Below are 20041 nucleotides of genomic sequence, written 5' to 3'. Positions count from 1 at the left end.
GGAAAAAAACATTAAACCTGAAACCTTAAAATGATATCATCAGCCTTTCATGGAGTTTATTCTTCTTCTAACGGCACAAGTGAGAGCCAAATCCCAAATGTCCACCCCCTACCCTGCCCGACAGGGGATGGCACAACACCATTAGAGTGGCCCATGTGTAAGACAAACCCACTTTCAAGGATTGACTGAGGGTATTACAAAAATGCAATCATCCCCACCCTAATCATATTACGGGCAAACTGGATAGAATGCCAGGTGTCCTATCCCCAGAACCAGACCCCCCTGGAATCTGTGGCCCAGCCCTAAAGAATAGTTCCTCCCTTGAGCTGTTAATCTGATGTCTGTCAAGTCCAAACATTATTTAGCTTCGGATATACAGCCGACCCCCAGTATTCGCAGGGATGCGTACCACTACCCCCCATGAATAGCTAAAATCTGCAAATACTTAAAACCCCTCTAAAAATGCTTAGATCTGTGAGAGAGGTGTTAAATAATAAGCAGGGAGACAAGTACTGCTGATTTATTGATGAAAGTTAGCTGCTTATAAAGTGGGATGCGGACGTCTGTGTAGTTTACAGAGACCGCTGGTACAAAGATTTACAGGTGACCTGAGGTCAAACTAGTTCCTTAAAAACAGGACAGGTTCATACAGAGAACATAGTGATAAATAATGTCTGACATATGAAATAAATAACTTGTTACTTGTACATAATACATGATTGCTTGGAAATACAACATATACTGCACACAGTTTACAATCGTGATGATAAATATATATTCCGCTCGACCTTAGGTCGGGAAAGGCATTGCAGAAAACGGGATGTTCTCCATAGAGAACACATTGAGCGGGGACTTTACATAACTGCCTATTTTGGTTCAGAACACAAAAAAGAAACTCTAAAAATGCATGTACCTAAATATTTTAATAGTTTTATCACAAAAAGTGCATTAAGTCATGAAAATTATATGAAGATACAGTAAGTTGTGAATATTTCTCTAAGAAAAATAACACGAATAGGCAAATTTTCCACAAGTACTGTGTATATATGTTCCATAAAGAAATCTGCAAATAGGTGAGTTCCCGAATCTGGAACCACGAATAGGCAGGGGTCAACTGTAAACCCAGTCCCAGCTATGATATCTTTTTCTATTTATCAGGTCCAATAAATTTTAGCAAAAGTGGAAAATTCCACAAAGTTAATCAAATGAAATATATAATGATGTATGGGACATTTGGACTCAAACCTGGGAACAAATTCCTGGGGTTCAAGATCCCCCTCACCACATCAAGGTGGTCTCAAGTTGAGCGGGGGCCTCCATTTTTGGTTGGAGATAGTTCACCTGTACTCATTTAGCCATCATTTTTTCTATTTTAATACTCTATTTCCCCACCTGTGAAAGTGCAAGTTTGTTTGGTAAAAGCTATCATAAATAATCTTAGTGTTTTTGCATGTTATCAGTTGATCTTTGGACAGATAGTCCAAGAATTTTTAAAAATATGATTATATGAAAAAGAAGTAATTTTTATTAGAATTCAGTTTGTAATTAACATTTTTTCAGAAATCATCTACCGTAACTTTAATGTTGATGTTTTCCAGAAAATCTTCAAACATAGTAAGCTGAGCATAATACTTCATTAGATCTTCCAACAGTGAGTTATCAGCTATGACCTTGAATCAAAATTAGCTGCAGAAGGGAATTATAGCTTGAATATTGAAATTTCATTTGAGAATAGTCAATACAGTAGCATGTAAATTACAACGGAATTGTCTTCCTAAACATTTGTATGTATGCAGTTACTTATTTTTAATGGTCGGAAGATCTTTGTTAAGAGTCTTGATAAGGAAAATTAATGTAAACATTTTCTTGTACTTGCATTGCAAACCTTGAAAAGGTCATATGCTTTGGTTTAGAGTATACTCATTTATGTCCAAACAGAGGAGACACCTTGTTTTTTACGCAGGAATAAAATGTATTTGTAAACTGGACATGCCACTGCTTTATATTGCCAAATATCAACTTATGTAGGAAGTATTTTGAAGCAAAGGTTAAAGGTCAACTCTCCTAATGGGATGATATCATCAATTGTGGAAGTACTGTAACTAAATCAGCCATGTCATCAACCTACTTGCCAGATATCAATTTATGTAGGAAGTACTTTGTAGTAAAGGTCAAAGGTCAGCTCTCCTATTGGGATGATATCATCAACCCGCAAGTTCCAGTCATGTTAGGTCCTGCTGACTTGATTGCTCTGACCCAGAAGATGGCTGATCACACATGACTGGTCATCCACTTTGTTAAGTAATTTTATATAGGTTAAGTAAGATAGTGAAAGGTGGTAGTTAAACTCAGAATGAATAGGTTAGCAGCCTTGTATTTGATGAAATGCCAAGGGAAGGGAAAAGGGAAGAAGATGATTTTGACATAAGAGATAAGAGGTTACCAGATTATCCCACCAGAGGCCACAACAGTGCTCAGAAAAAAACATTATGGGCTTGTGGGAGATTTCCATTAGATGAAAGGAAAAAAATTTTCCAAGTCTGACCTGGTTTCCAAAATATATTTGAAAGCTTGAAGCAGCAAGAGTTGAAACTTCATTAACTGGGTTAACTGTTAGCAAGAGCAAAGTTCTCCGATATTATCCCAGTATGTATCCACCTATGCGTCACCTCCAAGGTGCTTGTACTAAACATGGCGGAAGCTCAATGGGATGCCGTATTTAGTACTAGCCCCTTGGGGATCAAAGTAGTACATTCACCCATTTCTATATTGTGTAGTTGACAAATTATATTAAAAAATATCTTTGATCCCCGAGGGGCTAGTTCTAAACATGTCGTCCCACTGAGCTTCCACCATGTTTAGTACTAGCACCTAAGATGTGACGCATAGGTGGATACATATCAGGTTAATAACAAGTTCTTCTCTTAGGCCAAAAGGCTGTACATTCGGCCCCCAGTATTCGCGGGGAATGCATACCACTACCCCCCACGAATAGTTAAAATCCCCAAATACTTAAAAACCCCTCTAAAAATGCTTATAACTGCCTATTTTGATAGTTCAAAACACCAAAAACCCTCTAAAAATGCTTATACCTGAATATTTTAATAGTTTTATCAAAAAAACATTTTAGTTATGAAAATGGTATGAAAATACAGTAACCTGTGAATAATTCTCTGAAAAATACCGCGAATAGGTGAATTTTCCGCAAATAATATGTACAGTATACTATATGTGTTCCATAGAGAAATCCGCGAATAGGCAAGTCTACGAATTCGGAACCGCAAATAGGTGGGGATCGACTGTATTGTTTTTGCTGAGAGCAGAGCTGGAGACCCAGGATGTACAGTAATACCTCAAACTTAGGCGAAGTTAGGTTCCAGAACCCCTCATGTAAGGCAAGGATTCGAGTAAGTTTGGTACGGTCACTAAAAAATGCTAATACATCCAGTAAATGCTTATTTAAACCCTAAATATGACAAAATCATGCTCCCAAAGCATTGTAATTTCATTTGAAAGTTATCATAATACTTTACTGTAATTCATATTTCATTACAAGTACCGAGAGAGAGAGAGAGAGAGAGAGAGGGGGTTGTCCTCACGTTAAATATCAAGAGAGTGAAATTAGTATGAATTATTACAGAGAGAGAGAGAGAGAGGAAATTATTCATGATTTATGAAAAAGAAAGAGAGAGCGAGAGAGAGAGGTTATTCTTATGTTAGATATCAAAAGATGGAAATTCATGATTTATGAGAAAAAGAGAAAGAGAGAGATTTTTCAGTATCCTTATGACCATCTGTGAGCAACATTTCCTCCCCTTGCTGTCAATATGTCAAGATAACTGACAGTTAGGTTACACCCCCTCCCTCTGAAGAATCTGAAAAATGACTGGGAGTAATATGTATTTGTTCAAAATTTGCAATAATTTATGATACAAATGCAAGAAGTTGTAATTATTGCATGGAAAATATGAAAAAATTAATAACAAGGTAACGTCACATTTATCTATAAACCTACAGTAGTATACAAAGCAAATAAACATACTTGTTACATATGCATAAAAAGTCTATTTCAGAGAGAGAGAGAGAGAGAGAGAGAGATACAACTCATACATCAAAGTAATATTAAAATGGAGAGAGAGAGAGAGGTTTACCTCAACAGCCGTTTTGTGATTTTGATTGATTGTACTGTATTTTAACTAAAGTATGCTAGTATCATACAATATTTATGTACAAAAATAGAAATAATACTGTACCAATTTTACACATAAAAGCATGAAAACATAAATTACTTCAAAAATTAAACAGAACTACTTCTGCAGGGATTCTCGAGGATTTTGCAAATGTCGCACATCTGTCAAAAAATTGCGTATGCCAATTAGTTAGATTCCAATGAAAAGTTCATGTCTGTGATTTTGTGCAACTCGAAGTGCGTAAGATCAAGGTATTACTGTACCTTCTCAGTTCTGTGATGGGCCCTTGATGTGTTTTTTTGGGCACTGTGATGGCCTCTGGTGGGGTAATCAGGTAACCTCATATATCTTCTAAATAATTGTCTTCCCTTCTTCCTTTATCCAGAAATCTGGTGTTTGTAGAGTCTGCTTGAGAGGTGAGACCCACTCATGGCAATTTCTGTGTGATCTGAACAAATCCATCCATGTAGATACCACTTTGTTGACACAAAGGCTAAAAAGAAGACTTCTGATGGTTGACAGATGCATATGCTAAAATGAGGTTAAGATTTAATAGTTGGCAAATACAAAGGCATTTTGATGGCTGCTAATATCCATGGAGGCTTTTGTTAGAAAGGTTTAGAGCTACTTATCAACTCTCAGAGCCCATGACCAAGACTGCAGAAGTGGATTCATCACATACAAGGCTTCTTTATGCTATCTTAAACAGTTCATTCTGTGGATATTATGAAGATCTGAGACAGCCTAGACTAGAGTGACTTGGATCCAGATGGATTTTACCCAATAATTTTTATAAATTTTGTCTGGAATGTTTCTCCCGACTTAGTACAGTTGTCCTATAAACCGTATTTTTCCAGATAAGCAGAAATTATGCATTACCATGTTTACTCCAAAGGGCTTCATATGTTGTTGAAAAGTTGATCTGTAAATAATTAAATAGGTACCTTGAATAGCTTCTTAAAAGCAAGTATGCCTTCAGAAAACAATGAATAGTTGTAATGCAACTTTGGATATACTGTAATCATTTGCATCCAAGACATCCTTCATAATGGATAAGCATAGCATTGCTCAAAATTAATTGAATTTGATTTTCATGTTGCTTTTGACCTGGTTTACCATTGTTTTACCATAAGTAACCATTATTTTTCCTAAGAAAGTAACGCTGAGTGTAGTTGATAATGGCAATTTTACTGAGTTTGAACCTATCTATTTGGTGTTCCACAGGGTAAGGTTTTGGGTTTTTTTTACATTGGTCTTTTTCAACGCCTTGACTGGAAGCCAAATGGTATAGGCTGATACTCTTGTTGTAGTGTTCTTTCATCCTCATGTATAAAACAAATTCTGGCTAGCCTTGACAGTCTTGAATGAACAGAAATCCTTAACAAAAGATCTGTATTGGAACAGTATACTGTCTAGTCAGTAGGGGTTTTAGGGTAAACTCCAGCAAAACTAAGGCTGGGATGATGGCATGATGCCACGTGTTGGTACCATTTTTAGAATGTTGCTCTCTTGTCTGGATGTCAGCAGGCTCTTGGGATCTCTCTTTCTTTTAGCCAAACTAAGTGAAGTGGTGGTTTCATTTTCCAAAAATGGAAAGCAGAGTATAGAGCAAATCAGAAGATATATAATCTGTTTGGCCATCTTCTGTAACTGATATTTCAGTGAAGAACTTCTTGTAGTTGTTTTTGATTAAGGTGGCCATATGCCAGCATTAGGGTCTTACCTTGGAGCAGTCTGTATGTAGAACTATGAAATAGTTATAAAGAAACTCTATTAAAGATTCAAGCTTTCATGTTCCCTTGCCATAGTACAACTGTGATATATTGTGCTTGACGATTCATCTTTACGTATTCATTTGTTGTCATTTCAGTCTGTGGTTCTTTTTTTGTACATTTTAAGTACTAATACCAGTAAGAGTAAAAAGCAAAGTAATGTTCTTGCAATACAGTACACAAAGGCCAGAGGTAACATATAGCTGGGATGTTTTAAATTCCTGCTCAGCTACCATTTTCAAGCAGGAAAAAAAGAAAACAGGTTTTCTTTACTTCCTAGGACAATATTTTTCTAAAATACTGTCCTAGGGAGCTAAGCAGGTTTTCAAGCTCCCAGCTGCTTATATTTTTTGTCACAGTTTATGATAACATTTAGTCAAAAAAACTACAACAGTGGTGCATGACACTTAGAACTACCGTTAAAGCTCTTTTGAAACTTGTGAGCACTGGTATAAAAAATCTAGTCAGGAAGACCATTCCACAGTGCCAGGAAGAGGAACATTAGACCTGAAGTAATAAATAGTGTGGCATAGCCTCACCTCAGCAGAATATGGATGCCCATGCTATGAGTATCCACATTCTGGAAGTTTGCTGTTGAAATAGAGCTTTTGCAAGATGGCCAAAACAGATATCTTCCAGCATGGCCTAAATCATCGTCACCATTTTTGGAAAGAAGGAAACCACCACTCTCAGTTATCTGTTCCCAAAGATGAAAAGGTCCAGGGAAGCTGTTACCATCCAAAATAAGAGAACAGTATTATTTTTAGTATTACTATTCAGTAATGGTAAAACAAAACAACTGAACCACGTGGCATCAACACCATCATCTCCGCAGTGAAGAAGCCTCATGAACAAAGCCTGGTTTACTGGCAGCATTATATGAATTCTTTCTAAACTGCAACAGAAAAGAAAGTTTGTAGTGAAATGTTTACATCAAGTACTGTGTACAGTATTTAAATATTGAGAATCATTAGGTATAATACAGTAATGCATATACAAAGTGAATCAGATAACAAGAGAATGGCATAAGGCTGGCTGATCAATAAATTCTTAGTTTTCCTGGAGTAAAAGGCAATACTGAATTATGATTTTAGATTTTAATTTTGCTCTGCCAAACCAATAATATCACTGAACTCCAATGTTATGTAGTGTAATGGCATTGGACTTAGGTTAATTTAATCATTGCAGCATATGGCTTATTAAAAAGCATTGGAATTCATATTTTTTGTTGGTCAAAATTATTATAAATGGTAATGCTGTAGAGGTCACTGTAAGAATAAAATATAGTTTTGGAATGGTTAACGGTTACAAAGAGATTTTAGCAAAGAAGGGGGTGTAACTGCAGTGATAATAACTAAGAGTTTTACTGAAAGAGAGAGAGAGAGAGAGAGAGAGAGAGAGAGAGAGAGAGAGAGAGAGAGAGAGAGAGAGAGAGAGAGAGAGAGAGAGAGAGAGAGAGAATATGTGGGTTATCTGATGGAAACTAAAGTTATCTTTGTGTGAGAATTGCAGATGAAGTCATTAATTTAAACCAAATTGCATGGCTATGTTAAGGAATGGTTTGTACACTGTACAGACACTAAAATATCCTCCTTATTTTGTAGTTTCCTCCTTGACCTCATTCCACTCCACTAAGTTTACAGTGTGTAGAAATTTAGTTAGGTGATGCAGGAGACAAACATTTTAACATTTCACTTCTTTTTTTTTTCACTTAATATGCAAAACATACTTGGCATGTTATGATTGTTGAGTTGGAAAAAACCACAATGTGGAGAACACATATATTCAAAAGCACATACAGACACCACCCTGCTTATGGACATTCAACTTACAAACATTCAGAGATACAAACAAACTGGATTGCAAATTAAAATTGTATTCAGTGCGCTCCCCTTTGCCACCCGCAAATTCAAATTTTGTTTTGTGCCCCTGTTCTGTAGTTTTAGGATGAAAAAACATACAGTACTGTATTGATTTTAAATCAAACTGCACTTAAATAGGCATGAAGAGTACAGTAACCAACTTACAAACAATTCAGCATACAAACGGCTGTCCAGAAGGTAACTCGTTTGTAAGTAGGGTGGTGTCTGTACAGTTTCAAAGTCATGCTCCCTCTAAAGAGGGAGCATGACGCTCCGAAATTGTGTGTAGTTTTGAATATATTTGTTCTCCAACTCGTGTTAATGGAGCATGATGCTCCAAAGCTGTATGTGGTTTTGAATATATTTGTTCTCCAATTTGTGTTCAGAGAGAGCATGACACCCCAAAACTGTATGTGGTTTTGAATATATTTGTTCTTAAATTTGTGGTTTTTTCAAGTCTTAAACTTCGATACTGATCTGTCATCAGTTATGTGTTTGGGTGTAATGTTTTATGTCCATGTAAGCTTTCAAATCATGAATAAGGAGAGTTGGTTTATATTGGTCTACCTTTGAGTTAAAAGGATGAGAGAAATTCTTATTAAATAGTTGAACTAGTCCTTTCAGGTACACTTGTACTTTGAAACTGTCAATGAAATTTAACTAGTCCTTTTTTTGGTATATTTGTACTTTACACTGTAAGTGAGACTTTAATAAATTACTTTTTAAAATCCTGTTGTGTATTTACTTTTCTACAATTCCTCTGAGGTTTTCAGAAGTGGCACAATGGAAAGTACATCCTGAAGGAAGGTACTGCCCCCTCAAAAACAAACTTAGGTGAGCTTAGGGGTATCTGGAACCACTGGATTCCATTCCCAGATTTCTTTCAAATGTATTCATTAATCAGCATCTGGATTTAACCATGAAATGAGGTATCTCTATTGTTATCTGTCTGGTGCATTTCCAGCTCAAACTCAACTGGTCTGTGTCTTCATCTTTATCCTTTCTGGGGCCTTCCTATTTTTTTCTTCCCTGCTACTACCAGATCTGCTATTTATCCGCCTAACAGATTCTCACCCCAATGTCCAGGGACTGGCCATAACAGCCCTGGAGAGGATATGTGACAAGGAAGTCCAAGGAAGTGAAGTCATCTTCCTTTCTTTAAATCTTCAGCTGAAAACCCTTATGGACCGAGTCAACATACTATAAACCCAAGAGGCTCCAAAGGGAAATCAGCCTCCAGAGAGAGACAGAGTTTAGGAAAGGGTGATAGATAAATAAATATGAGGGAATAAAAAAACTAAGAGAGAGACAGAGTTTAGGAAAGGGTGATAGATAAATAAATATGAGGGAATAAAAACTAAGAGAGAGACAGAGTTTAGGGAAGGTGATAGGGTGATAGATAAATAAAGTTTGAGGGGGAATAAAAAAACTAAGAGAGAGACAGAGTTTAGGAAAGGGTGATAGATAAATAAATATGAGGGGAATAAAAAACTAAGAGAGAGACAGAGTTTAGGAAAGGGTGATAGATAAATAAATATGAGGGAATAAAAAAACTAAGAGAGAGACAGAGTTTAGGAAAGGGTGATAGATAAATAAATATGAGGGAATAAAAAAACTAAGAGAGAGACAGAGTTTAGGAAAGGGTGATAGATAAATAAATATGAGGGAATAAAAAAACTAAACTGATACACCTGAATTCAGATGTCAGCAGAAAGCAGGAATTAATTTGCTCCTTGCTTATATATTTGGCAATCCGAAGACTCCACAGTTGCACTGCGGAAACTGATCCACATTTTAGTTGTTGCCAAAATAAAACTCCTATCAAATTGAGTGGTGTTGAATCTGATACTAGAAAACAAACCTCTTTGCAACAGCAACCTGTCTAGTGTTTCCAGCAAAAACAGCTAGGTCAGGCAAAGAAGAGTACAAAGGATGTTTGTAATTGTAGTACAGTACATTTTATACAACAATGTGTTGAACTCATCTTATGTCTATGCCAAAAGTCAACATTGAGAGTTGGCACAATAAACTTGACTGAGTACTTAATTCTATCCAAGAGTTGGTATGAGAGTCAGCATCCAAAGACCACAGTGGAGAACAGCACTTCAAACAAAGAGGAAGAAAAGACTTGAAACACTTGAAATATAATAGTTTCATCCCAAAACATTATAAAACATTTCTGCAAGATGCCAACTTTTTAAGAAACACACTTCCTCAGAAGTGCGATCAGCAGGAGAGTTGGGACCTCTCTCCAGAAACTGACATGGGTAACAGCAAGTAACCAGTCGTACACTAGTTCACATGTACAGTATGAGCAGGCTAACAAAGTTGAGGATGTCAACGAGTAACCTCCCAAAATGAAGCACTCATCTTGCCCACACTCACCAGCCTCCATGGATGGTTACTGGTTTTGCCGTCATGCCCAAAGAAGGGGTGACTGCAGCATGGAGACTTCTTATCCTTTTTGCGGAAAACTGCCTTCCAAACCTTGTTACACTTCCTTTGGTCCTGAGCAGAGGACAAGGAAGAAGATGAGGAGAAATAAGAAAATGAAGCGCAGGAGCATTTCCTGTCTCCCTCAAACCTGAATTGTCTCCACTTCAGCCATTCCAACAATCAGGGTCATAGGGGACATCCCCAAAGGAACAGCAGCAGGAGTCTCTAACTCTGAATTTCATACTCAGAACTAAAGTGCTATTATGGACAGTACCACAAACATTTAGACCCTGTTCATACAAGGCGGAAACCGTGCGGATGTAAAAAAAGGTGACCATACACATTATGGCCGTTATCTGCGCGGTTCACTCAGTATTAATATGGAAGTGGAGGAAATAACATGTGTAGGATATGTTCAACAGACTGGATCCAAAACAGAGAATATGAGCCCAGCTTCATTTAGTTCAGAATGGCCTTAAGATAATTTGAAGATTTACTTACACTGAATGAGGATGATAGGTCATCAAATAACATAATGCAGATATTCATTAATATGTAATTATGAATACATACATCCACTCTATATATATATATATATATATATATATATGTGTGTGTGTGTGTGAATCATCCAACAGACAAAAACAAGACAAAGCATCCCCCCATTGTCTCTCTCTCCCTCCCGTGCATCAGCTGGAGGGGACTGCTCAAAGGAACGCAACTTCTACCATAAAATATTCCTGTCTATTTCTCTCTAACCATTGTTGTCTCGATTCATGTACAATCACCACTACTTGCATTGCCATGCAAGCATTCTGATCATGTTATGGAGGAATGAGGTTATTGCATTTGACGACGTCTTGTGTGTGTGAGAGAGAGAGAGAGAGAGAGAAAACAACGAACAACGACGTCTTGTGTGTGAGAGAGAGAGAGAGAGAGAGAACAACGGCGTAGGTGATTGGTAATGATATCGTTAGAGAGTGTAGTTTTATTTTGTTTACGTTTTGATTGTCCGTGAGGTGTCGTGTTTGTTTTTTTGGGAGTGCGCGGAACTGTGATCGTGATCGTGGCGGGAGTCTGGACAGAGATATTGTGCAAAAAGGACAGTTTTCCCAGTAGTTGATCGGAGTTTGGTTGTGTTTTTTATGTTCAGTTTATGTGATTTGGTGTTTGGAGGCTTTGTGGTTGGAGCGTTTGTACTTTGGGCGTGTTTTGGGTTTTGGGCTGTTTTGGTTGCGTGATCGGTGTCGTGTAATATCCTGGTTGTTTTTTCAGCTGTGTTCCTAGTGAGGTGAGTTTGAATCTTCGTGGTTGAGTCTTTTTGAGTCCTGTTTTGGGTCGTGGTTGTGTACTGGTTGGTTTGTTGTTTTCTTGGTTGTGGACTGTTGTTGTTGGTGGTGAGCGTTGGCATCATCGGCGGTTGTGGTGACTCCGTGACCTCCTCCTGCTTTGGCAAAAGTTCCCGTCCGGAATTCGTAGGCCTAGCCTAGTTCGAGGTGAGTGTATGTGTTGTTTTTTGTTAGTGTGAGTGTGTGGTTGTGGAATCCCGCCACAATGTACTCATAATGTTCCACCGAATCTTCTGTGTCAAACTGTATGTATGTTTCTGTTTGTGAAGACGCCAAACGTCTCGCCATTTCACATATATTATGCTACTGCACTGTATTCATTAATCTGTCTTGAATTTCATGCAAATGTCCATATGTGGAATTTCCTGGCCTTTCCATTGATATATGTTTTATCATTGTACGTTTATTATCTCTCACAATTGCCATCTGTTTGTCTGTCGACAAGCACAGACGCCCAAAATATAATCTCTATTTTGCCTTGGCTGTGAGACAACACCCAGCCAGTACGTCGCTCAATCCTTTCCTTACACTGGTGACCCCAGAGTGACCAGAAGGAGCCGATGGCAGACGTCCGACCCACGATGACGACCCACGCACCAACGAACCCTTCGCCGCCTCCCCAACTCAGCTTCCCGCTGTTCCCGAGCTTTCAGTAGATGTCTGACCCTCCAAGATGACCCACCCCACCACAGGAACCCTGGATGCCTCCTCCAGGCAGCCTGCCACCGCCCCCGAACTTGTACCAGACGACCTGACCAACGAAGGACCAGTTGACATCATCCTTCAACCCACTGCCATCCTCCTTGAGTTCCTGCTGGCCGGCGCCACCCTTCAGCCTCCTGCCCAAAGCCCAAGCCCTTCGCGATCATTCAAATTGTCAGCAAGACGATTACCGCATCGGGGCCTTGCTGGGGGGGAGTATTGTAAGGGACCGCATTGGTGGCCTTACGGGCACACATGTTTGTGAATCATCCAACGGACAAAAACAAGACAACGCATCCCGCTTTCTCTCTCTCCCTCCCGTGCTCAGCTGGAGGGGACCGCTCAAAGGAATGCAACTTCTACCATACAATATTCCTGTCTATTTCTCTCTAACCAATGTTGTCTCGATTCATGTACAATCACCACTACTTGCATTGCCATGCAAGCATTTCGATCATTATACTCATAATATTCCACCGAATATTCTGTGTCAAACTGTATGTATGTTTCTGTTTGTGAAGACGCCAAACGTCTCACCATTTCACATATATTATGCTACTGCATTGTATTCATTAATCTGTCTCGAATTTCATGCAAATGTCCATATGTGGAATTTCCTGGCCTTTCCATTGATATATGTTTTATCATTGTACGTTTATTATGTCTCTCACAATCTGCATTTGTTTGTCTGTCAACAAGCACAGATACCAGAAATATAATCTCTGTTTTGTCTTGGCTGTGTGTAGAAACTACTTTGCGGCTCGCACCAGCCAATAACAACTTCGAAGATACTGTACATTGATTCAGTAAGGAACCAGTAATAAACTAGACAACACCCAGCTAGTATGTCACTCAATCCTTTCCTTACATATATCTTCTTCTTCTTCTTCGTTTAACGTGCTTTTTCCCATTTATATATTATATATATATATATATATATATATATATATATATATATATATATAATTATAATTTACAAGAAGTCGCTGCGCAGCGCGCCTCCCCCCCACCTAATTTGCCCTTTGTTTATTGAGAGTAGAATCGTCGCCCCATGGCTGGCCCTAGTTGACCTAGACATCAGAACAAAGTTATCAACATTTCGATCTGTCCCTCTCTTTACCTGAAATAGATATTGAGAGGGCACGGTTAAAAAGGCAAAGATACGAGGCTGGGTGCCGCTCCCTTAAGCAGCTTAGCCCAACTAAGCTGCTTAAAACAACCTTCTAAAGGCAGATTAAGCTGCTGAATTGTCTTTCCTTTCGCAGGACCTGGGAAGAGGCAACCCAATGGCTGACCACCTGGCAAATGACATATCGTTTGCACACAGCCCCAGTTATCGGCAGAAGTTTGCATGTGGCCACGACACACGGCTGAGGCCTTAAAAGGGAAGAACAGGAGATCTGAAAGTGCAGTAGCAGTAGAAGTACAGTGGCAGTAGAAGTCCGGTAGTAGCTGTAGTTGTAGGGGAGTAGAAGGACAATAGCCATACACGCGGGCGAGTGATGCATTTGCTGAGAGACCTTCATTCCCCCCTGTCTGACTCCAGACCACAGTCATCCTTGAGGGACAGTGTGCTTCGCCATACGTGTGATCGCCCCTCGTCATCCTTCGCCAGAGACCCGTTTCCCCTAAGGTAAAGTGCAAGTAAAGACTTTTCAGTCACGACAGTTTGCCCTTTAGAAAGTTATTGGGGTGCCAGTATTTCACCTCTGTCCTTGTGCCAGTTTATCCAGTGCCATTTCCAGTGTCCTGTGTTCAAGTGTAAAGTGGTCATTCATCCCTTGAGTCCTTGGCACCCTCAGTGCAGACTCGAGTCATATTCTGTGTTATATTGTTCCTTTACTGGTGTGTAATGTGTAAATCTCTCTTGCAGAGGGACCTATTTGCAGTGGACTCATCTTGGACTGTGCCATGCCCTTAGTCAAGACTCCAGTAGAAGGATCTTCAGGCATTGCAAGCCCTTTAACAATTTACTTACCCATTTTCCCTTCTAATGCTTTCTTTGTTCCGACACAATATACAAACCCTCGGTCCTTTACATTAGGAGATACTTTCAGGCGTAGGCTGGAAAACGGCCGTTGAACTTCAACAAGGTGGTTAGGCAGTTACTGTCCGGGAGGCGGAGCACCGCCTGCCCGGATGTAAACATTCCAATTTGCTTTCGGCCGTCGAGCGCACGGACGTTGTTCTTCGCTCTCTGCCTGACTGCATCTTTTCTTACTTCATCATTCTTGGTGGAATTTTCCTTTTCTTTTTTTTTGTATTATGGATAAATCATCTAAATCCTCCCATCCCCAGCGTGTGTGTCCCGGGGTGGGAGGAAAAAAGTGTAATTCTTTTAGATCTAGAGTCGATGTGGACCCACACGCTCTCTGCACATCTTGCAGGGGGCGGGTGTGTTCACGCGACTCTACTTGTAATGAGTGTTGTTTGTGGTCCTCCGAGCAATGGGGCAAGTTCGAAGGGAGGAGATCTTACCGTCGTAAGCCTACCAAGGAGTCGTCTGAGGGAAATACGCCCCCGACGACCCCATTGGTGGCCGATGTTTCGGGTTCGTTTCTACCTCCCAGCGAACTTCCTCTTCTTGCTCCCTCTCCTCGGTGAGGATTCCCCTCTCCTTCCTCTTACGTTTCTTCGTTTGTGGAAGGGCACGGGAGAGTTTGACCGCTGCTTCATCTCGGAAGTCTCTTCCCGTTCGGAGGAGTTTTCCCTCCGGAGCGGGTGGAGGCTTCTTCTATTAACCCGACTTTTGCTTCAGGTACCGGGCTCGACAGCCAGACGATGATACCAAGCTCACCCTGGCTGCACCGGGCCTACCTGGCTCGGCTCTGGAAGGTTTGGCTCCCATGGCCCCCCCTCCAGTCACGACCCACACGGCAGCAACAGCCACTACCACGACTGTCACCTTCTCGCGGTTTGTCCAGATGCCGATTTCAGTTGCTTCGCATCTGGACACCCAGGTATCGGCGTCATCCGCGGGCCAGCACGCTGTTCCCCTGCCACCTGGCTTTCTGGCACCATTCTCGCAAGACTGGCCCCTCCTACATGGTGACGTCATCGTACCCGTATGTGACTGTTGCTGCCCCCGTTGCTGAACATGGCCTGGCCTTGGATACGGTTCCTCGTCTGTCTCTCCAGCCCGGCCCTTCGTCTGCCTCAGTTCCCTTTCCAGCGACCTTGGCGCGGCCCGTACCAGATCTACACGCGGGAGGGGCGGCGCTTGCATCCCTGGCCCCGCCCACCGGTTCCTGGTCGACACGCGGCGGCTCGCTGCCCAGGCAATTGCTGGTCCGAGCTCCGCCGTCTCTGCCCGGTTGCACCTTCTGCTGTTGTGGCCCCTCCCGCTGTTCCTGTTCCTGCTGTTCCTGAGTCCGCGTCTTCGCTTTCCTGGATTGGTGATCTGACTGCTTTCCTGAAGCAGATGGTGAAGAAGAAGAAGAAGAAGAAGAGGTCTAGGAAGGTGTCGTCGTCGTCTTCATCGTCTGCTGCTTCTTCCTCTTCCTCTTCCAAGGCTTCGCGGCCGAAGAAGAAGAAGTCTGTCTCTCCCCCACCTAAGAAACCTCGTACTGAGATTTCTAAGGGTCTGTCTCCTTCCACACAGAAGGCAGTGGGTTCTCGTTGGTTCTTCCCGATCTTCGGATCAGGGAACCGCTGTTCCGGCCTCCGGGCCAGGGGCAGCGGGAGCCAAGGGTGCAGACCAAGGTCGGCACTCTCCCGCTGTGCCTAAGAAACCTCCTGCTTCTAAGGCCAGCGAGACCGCGCCGGACTCTCGTTCGCGAGTTGCTCGAGTACCCGGTCTCCAAGGAGACCAGGATACCCAGTCTGTTACGGTGGACACTTCTTGCCGTACAGACCAGGGCGTGGGACGAGAGAAAGAGCCGGGGCATGCAGGTGCCCCTTCTCTTCCTGCTGGCACTCCATCCAGTGCCAGGTCAGGTTCCCGGGATAATGCTTCAGCCCCGAGGGGCCGAGTGCATGGAGAAACAGGGAAGAAGTCCCCTGCTCAGTCTTCCCGAGAGGCTTCGGCCTCGAAGAAGTCTGGGGCGCGTCTAGAGGACAGCGCAAGCTCGCGCCAGCCAGCCGCGCGTTCGACTCCTCCCAGTCCCAGGCCACGCCCACGCGGCCAGACTGGCTCAGGGGAGGCGAATGCGCGGCTCGACTCTCGCGAGCCGCTCCGCTCTCCTCGGGAGACCGTTTCACCTGGGATGAAACGTTCTCCTCGACCTGAGGGCCCGTCATCACCGCGGGTTGGTGACCGCCCTCGGCCTGCTGCCTCTACTGGTTCTGCCAGTAAGGGCAGTGGGAGCGCCCGATCTTCCTCCCCTGTCCCCTCCGCTCCTTCGGTCTCCTCCAAAGGGCGTGAGTCGGAGAGGAGGAACTCTGGGGAGTGTTCTCCTCAGAGTTCAACTGCATGGGGGTATGTTCCTGGCTCGGTCCTTGGCTCGACCAGGTCCTATGCCCGTGTAGTTCAGGAAGATCCTCAGGGGTCTGCCGAGGTTCTCCCTCCTGCGGGGAGAGTAGTTCGGGAGGACCGCACCCTGGAAGGACTTGAAGGTCCTCTGCCCCAGGATGCGGACACCCCCGAAATACAGAGGACTTTTTCGGAGGTTATCGCGCTGATTCGTCGGCACAATGACCTCGGGGAAGGGACCACGGCTTCGTCTGTGGATTGTCCTTCGCGCCTCGAATCCTTCTGGGGTCCTAAGAAGGAACCCAAGGCTTCGGTGGGGCTGCCGTGGTCCACGCTTGCCGAGGGGGTACTCGATCAGGTGAACGGTCTTGTGTCTGGGCAAGACAGTTCCCTTCGATCGAGCCGCTCGGAGAAGCTTCTTCCTCCCCCTCTACCCCTGCGTCAGAAGCGTTTTTACTCTCCAATAGAAGGAGCGTTGCTGACTAAACAGGTTGACCCGGACCTGACTCGTCTGGATCCGGGTCTTTCGTTGCAGCAATTGTCGGCAGAGAATGTTTCTCTCTCCCAGCAAGAAGCTGCAACCCTGGAAGCCACCGCCATGGCGGCCTTTCAGGCAGTCTCCTGGCTCGATCTGTGGTCCTTCACAGTATCGAAGGTAGCCGCTTCCTCAGGCGCTATCGCACCTGGGAGGACTCTGCTTTTGGGAGACTGTGCCAGTCTGGAGGTAGGGCTATTTCCTACCTTGCCCACCAGACTGCAAACCTGTGGGCAAACTTGGTGTTAAGCGAAGAGACGCCGTTCTCTCTCGCTTTGCCAAGTCTGTAGGTCCCGAGTCGGCAACGCTCTGCGGAATGGACCGTTGCTGGGTTCCTCTCTCTCTTTTCCCTAGAGAGTTGGTGGATGCCGCGGTAGACAAACGCCGTGCCGATGAGAACGACCGCTTGTCCACCAGGCAGTGGTTAAGACCTCCGGGTCTTCTCGTTCCACTGCAGCCAGGTCTTCGAGCCAGGCTGGCCCTTCTCGGCCCCTAAGAAGTCCCAGTCTTCGAAGGGGTCCCGAGGAAACACCCAGCCTTCTTCTTCCTCGAAAAGGGGGGGTTACTCCCGTCCTTTTCAGCCCCCTTTCCAATCCGGTAGAGGGGGCAAGGGTAAGAAGAAGAAGGGGAAACGCTAGGGGCGGCGTTCCCCCCCAGAAGCTGCCAAAGGTGGGGGGGTGCCTGTCGAGCCATTGGGCAACGTGGCAGCGACACGGAGCCGAGACCTGGATAGTGGATGTCCTTCGGGAGGGATATCTCCTACCCTTCGAGTCTCGGCCTCCCCTCACCTACACTCCGGTCCATCTCCAAACTTATCTTTCAGGTTCGTTGAAGGACATCGCACTACAGCAAGAAGTGCAAGCCATGATGAGCAAGAATGCTGTAGAAGTCGTGTCGGACCAGTCTCCAGGCTTTTACAGCCGGATCTTTCTCGTAGAGAAGGCATCAGGGGGATGGAGACCAGTCATAGACCTCTCTCCTTTGAACCGTTTCCTTCGCCAGACTCGGTTCACGATGGAAACAGCACGATCGGTGCTGGCCTCCATCAGGGAGAACGACTTCATGCTTACGGTGGACTTGAAGGATGCGTATTTTCAAATACCCATCCATCCGTCCTCGCGCAAGTACCTCCGCTTCGTCCTCGGGGAGTCGGTCTTCCAATTCAGGGCACTTTGTTTCGGGCTCTCGACCGCTCCCCAGGTGTTCACGAGAGTGTTCTCTCTCGTGTCAGCTTGGGCCCACTCGCACGGGATACGTCTTCTGAGGTATCTCGACGACTGGCTAGTCCTGGCGAGCTCTCGCTCGCAGTTGCTACAGGACAGGGATCGTCTCCTCGAGTTTTGCCGGGATCTAGGGATCGTGGTAAATCTGGAGAAGTCAGATCTCACCCCCAAGCAGAGGACGAAATACCTGGGCATGCTGATAGACACGGTGGCAGCAAAAGTCTTTCCCTCGGACTCTCGTATCAGCAAGTTCAAGGAGGCAGCACAGTTGTTCCTGTCTCGACAGGAGCAACAAGCTCGGCAATGGCAAGTCGTCATCGGTCACCTGTCGTCATTAGAAAAGCTAGTTCCTCACGGGCGTCTTCACTTGCGGTCTCTCCAGTGGAGACTAAAGGAGCTCTGGTCCCAGTCCCGAGACCCCCAGTCCTTCCTCATTCCTCTTTCCGAGGAAGTGAGAAAGGACCTCCACTGGTGGTTGGACGACAGGAACCTCTTAATAGGAGTATCCCTGCATACTCCCCCTCCGGACATGCTTCTGTTCTCGGACGCATCGACCGAGGGATGGGGCGCACACCTGGAGGAGTTGCTGACTTCAGGAGTGTGGCACCGAGACGACAAGCACCTTCACATCAATATTCTGGAGCTCAAGGCAGCCTTCCTGGCTCTCCAGGAGTTCCAGGATCGAGTGATGGGACACTCCGTGGTATTGATGAGCGACAATACCACGGTAGTGGCATATGTCAACAAGCAGGGGGGACTGGTGTCCCATCAGCTTCATCAGTTGGCAATGCAGGTGCACGAGTGGGTAGTAGCTCACTCGGTAGAGCTGTCAGCCAGATACATTCCAGGCAAGAGGAATGTAGTGGCGGACAAGCTCAGCCGCCAGAGCCAGGTGGTAGGGACCGAATGGTCCCTCCATCAGGAAGTAGCGGAAAGGCTGTTCGACCTGTGGGGGCGTCCAGTGATAGATCTGTTCGCCACCCGGCACAACAGAAAACTTCAGGTCTTCTGTTCGGTCGTGCCGGACCCATGGGCCGCTGCGGAGGACGCATTCCAACACCCGTGGGACAACCTCGACACGTACGCCTTTCCTCCATTCTGTCTGATTCGCCGGGTGATCAGCCGAGTGATGATCACCCCGAATCTCAGAATGACTCTGGTGGCACCCAAATGGCCACAGGCCAATTGGTACCCGGACCTGCTAGCTCTCCTCTCCGAGGCACCGAGAGAGATTCCCCCCTGGCCCAACCTTCTGCGTCAACCTCACGCACAGCGGTTCCACCTGGCAGTGCATTCCTGTGTCTTCACGGCTGGAGGTTATCCACCATCTCTTGCGGCGAGAGGCTTTTTCACGCCGCGCAGCAACAGAGATGGCAGGATACCTCAGAAGATCCTCCGCAGCGGTATACCAGGAAAGTGGTCCGTCTTCTGTGGTTGGTGTCGTCAAAGGTATCTCTCCGGTCAGAGCTACTGTTCAGCAGGTCGCGGACTTCCTCGTCTTCCTTCGCCGAGAGAAGCTTCTCTCCATTTCAGCAGTAAAGGCTACCGCGCCGCACTCGGC

The 20041-nt window shown here is 44.3% G+C and overlaps 1 protein-coding gene across 1 annotated transcript in view; it reads left to right on the top strand.

The window, feature by feature from the left end:
- The window catches only part of RNaseX25 (Ribonuclease X25), a 48430-nt gene extending 41072 nt beyond the window's left edge, over positions 1 to 7358 (top strand). Inside the window, exon 8 of the mRNA XM_067089073.1 lies at positions 1599 to 7358. The gene's annotated coding sequence lies outside the window, so the exon portion shown is untranslated. The remainder of the gene's footprint in view (positions 1 to 1598) is intronic.
- Positions 7359 to 20041: the final 12683 nt, after the last annotated feature.

Source organism: Macrobrachium rosenbergii, chromosome 45 (assembly GCF_040412425.1).
Source record: "Macrobrachium rosenbergii isolate ZJJX-2024 chromosome 45, ASM4041242v1, whole genome shotgun sequence".
Classification (NCBI taxonomy): Eukaryota; Metazoa; Arthropoda; class Malacostraca; order Decapoda; family Palaemonidae; genus Macrobrachium; species Macrobrachium rosenbergii.
This window is presented reverse-complemented; position numbering and strand designations above follow the sequence as displayed.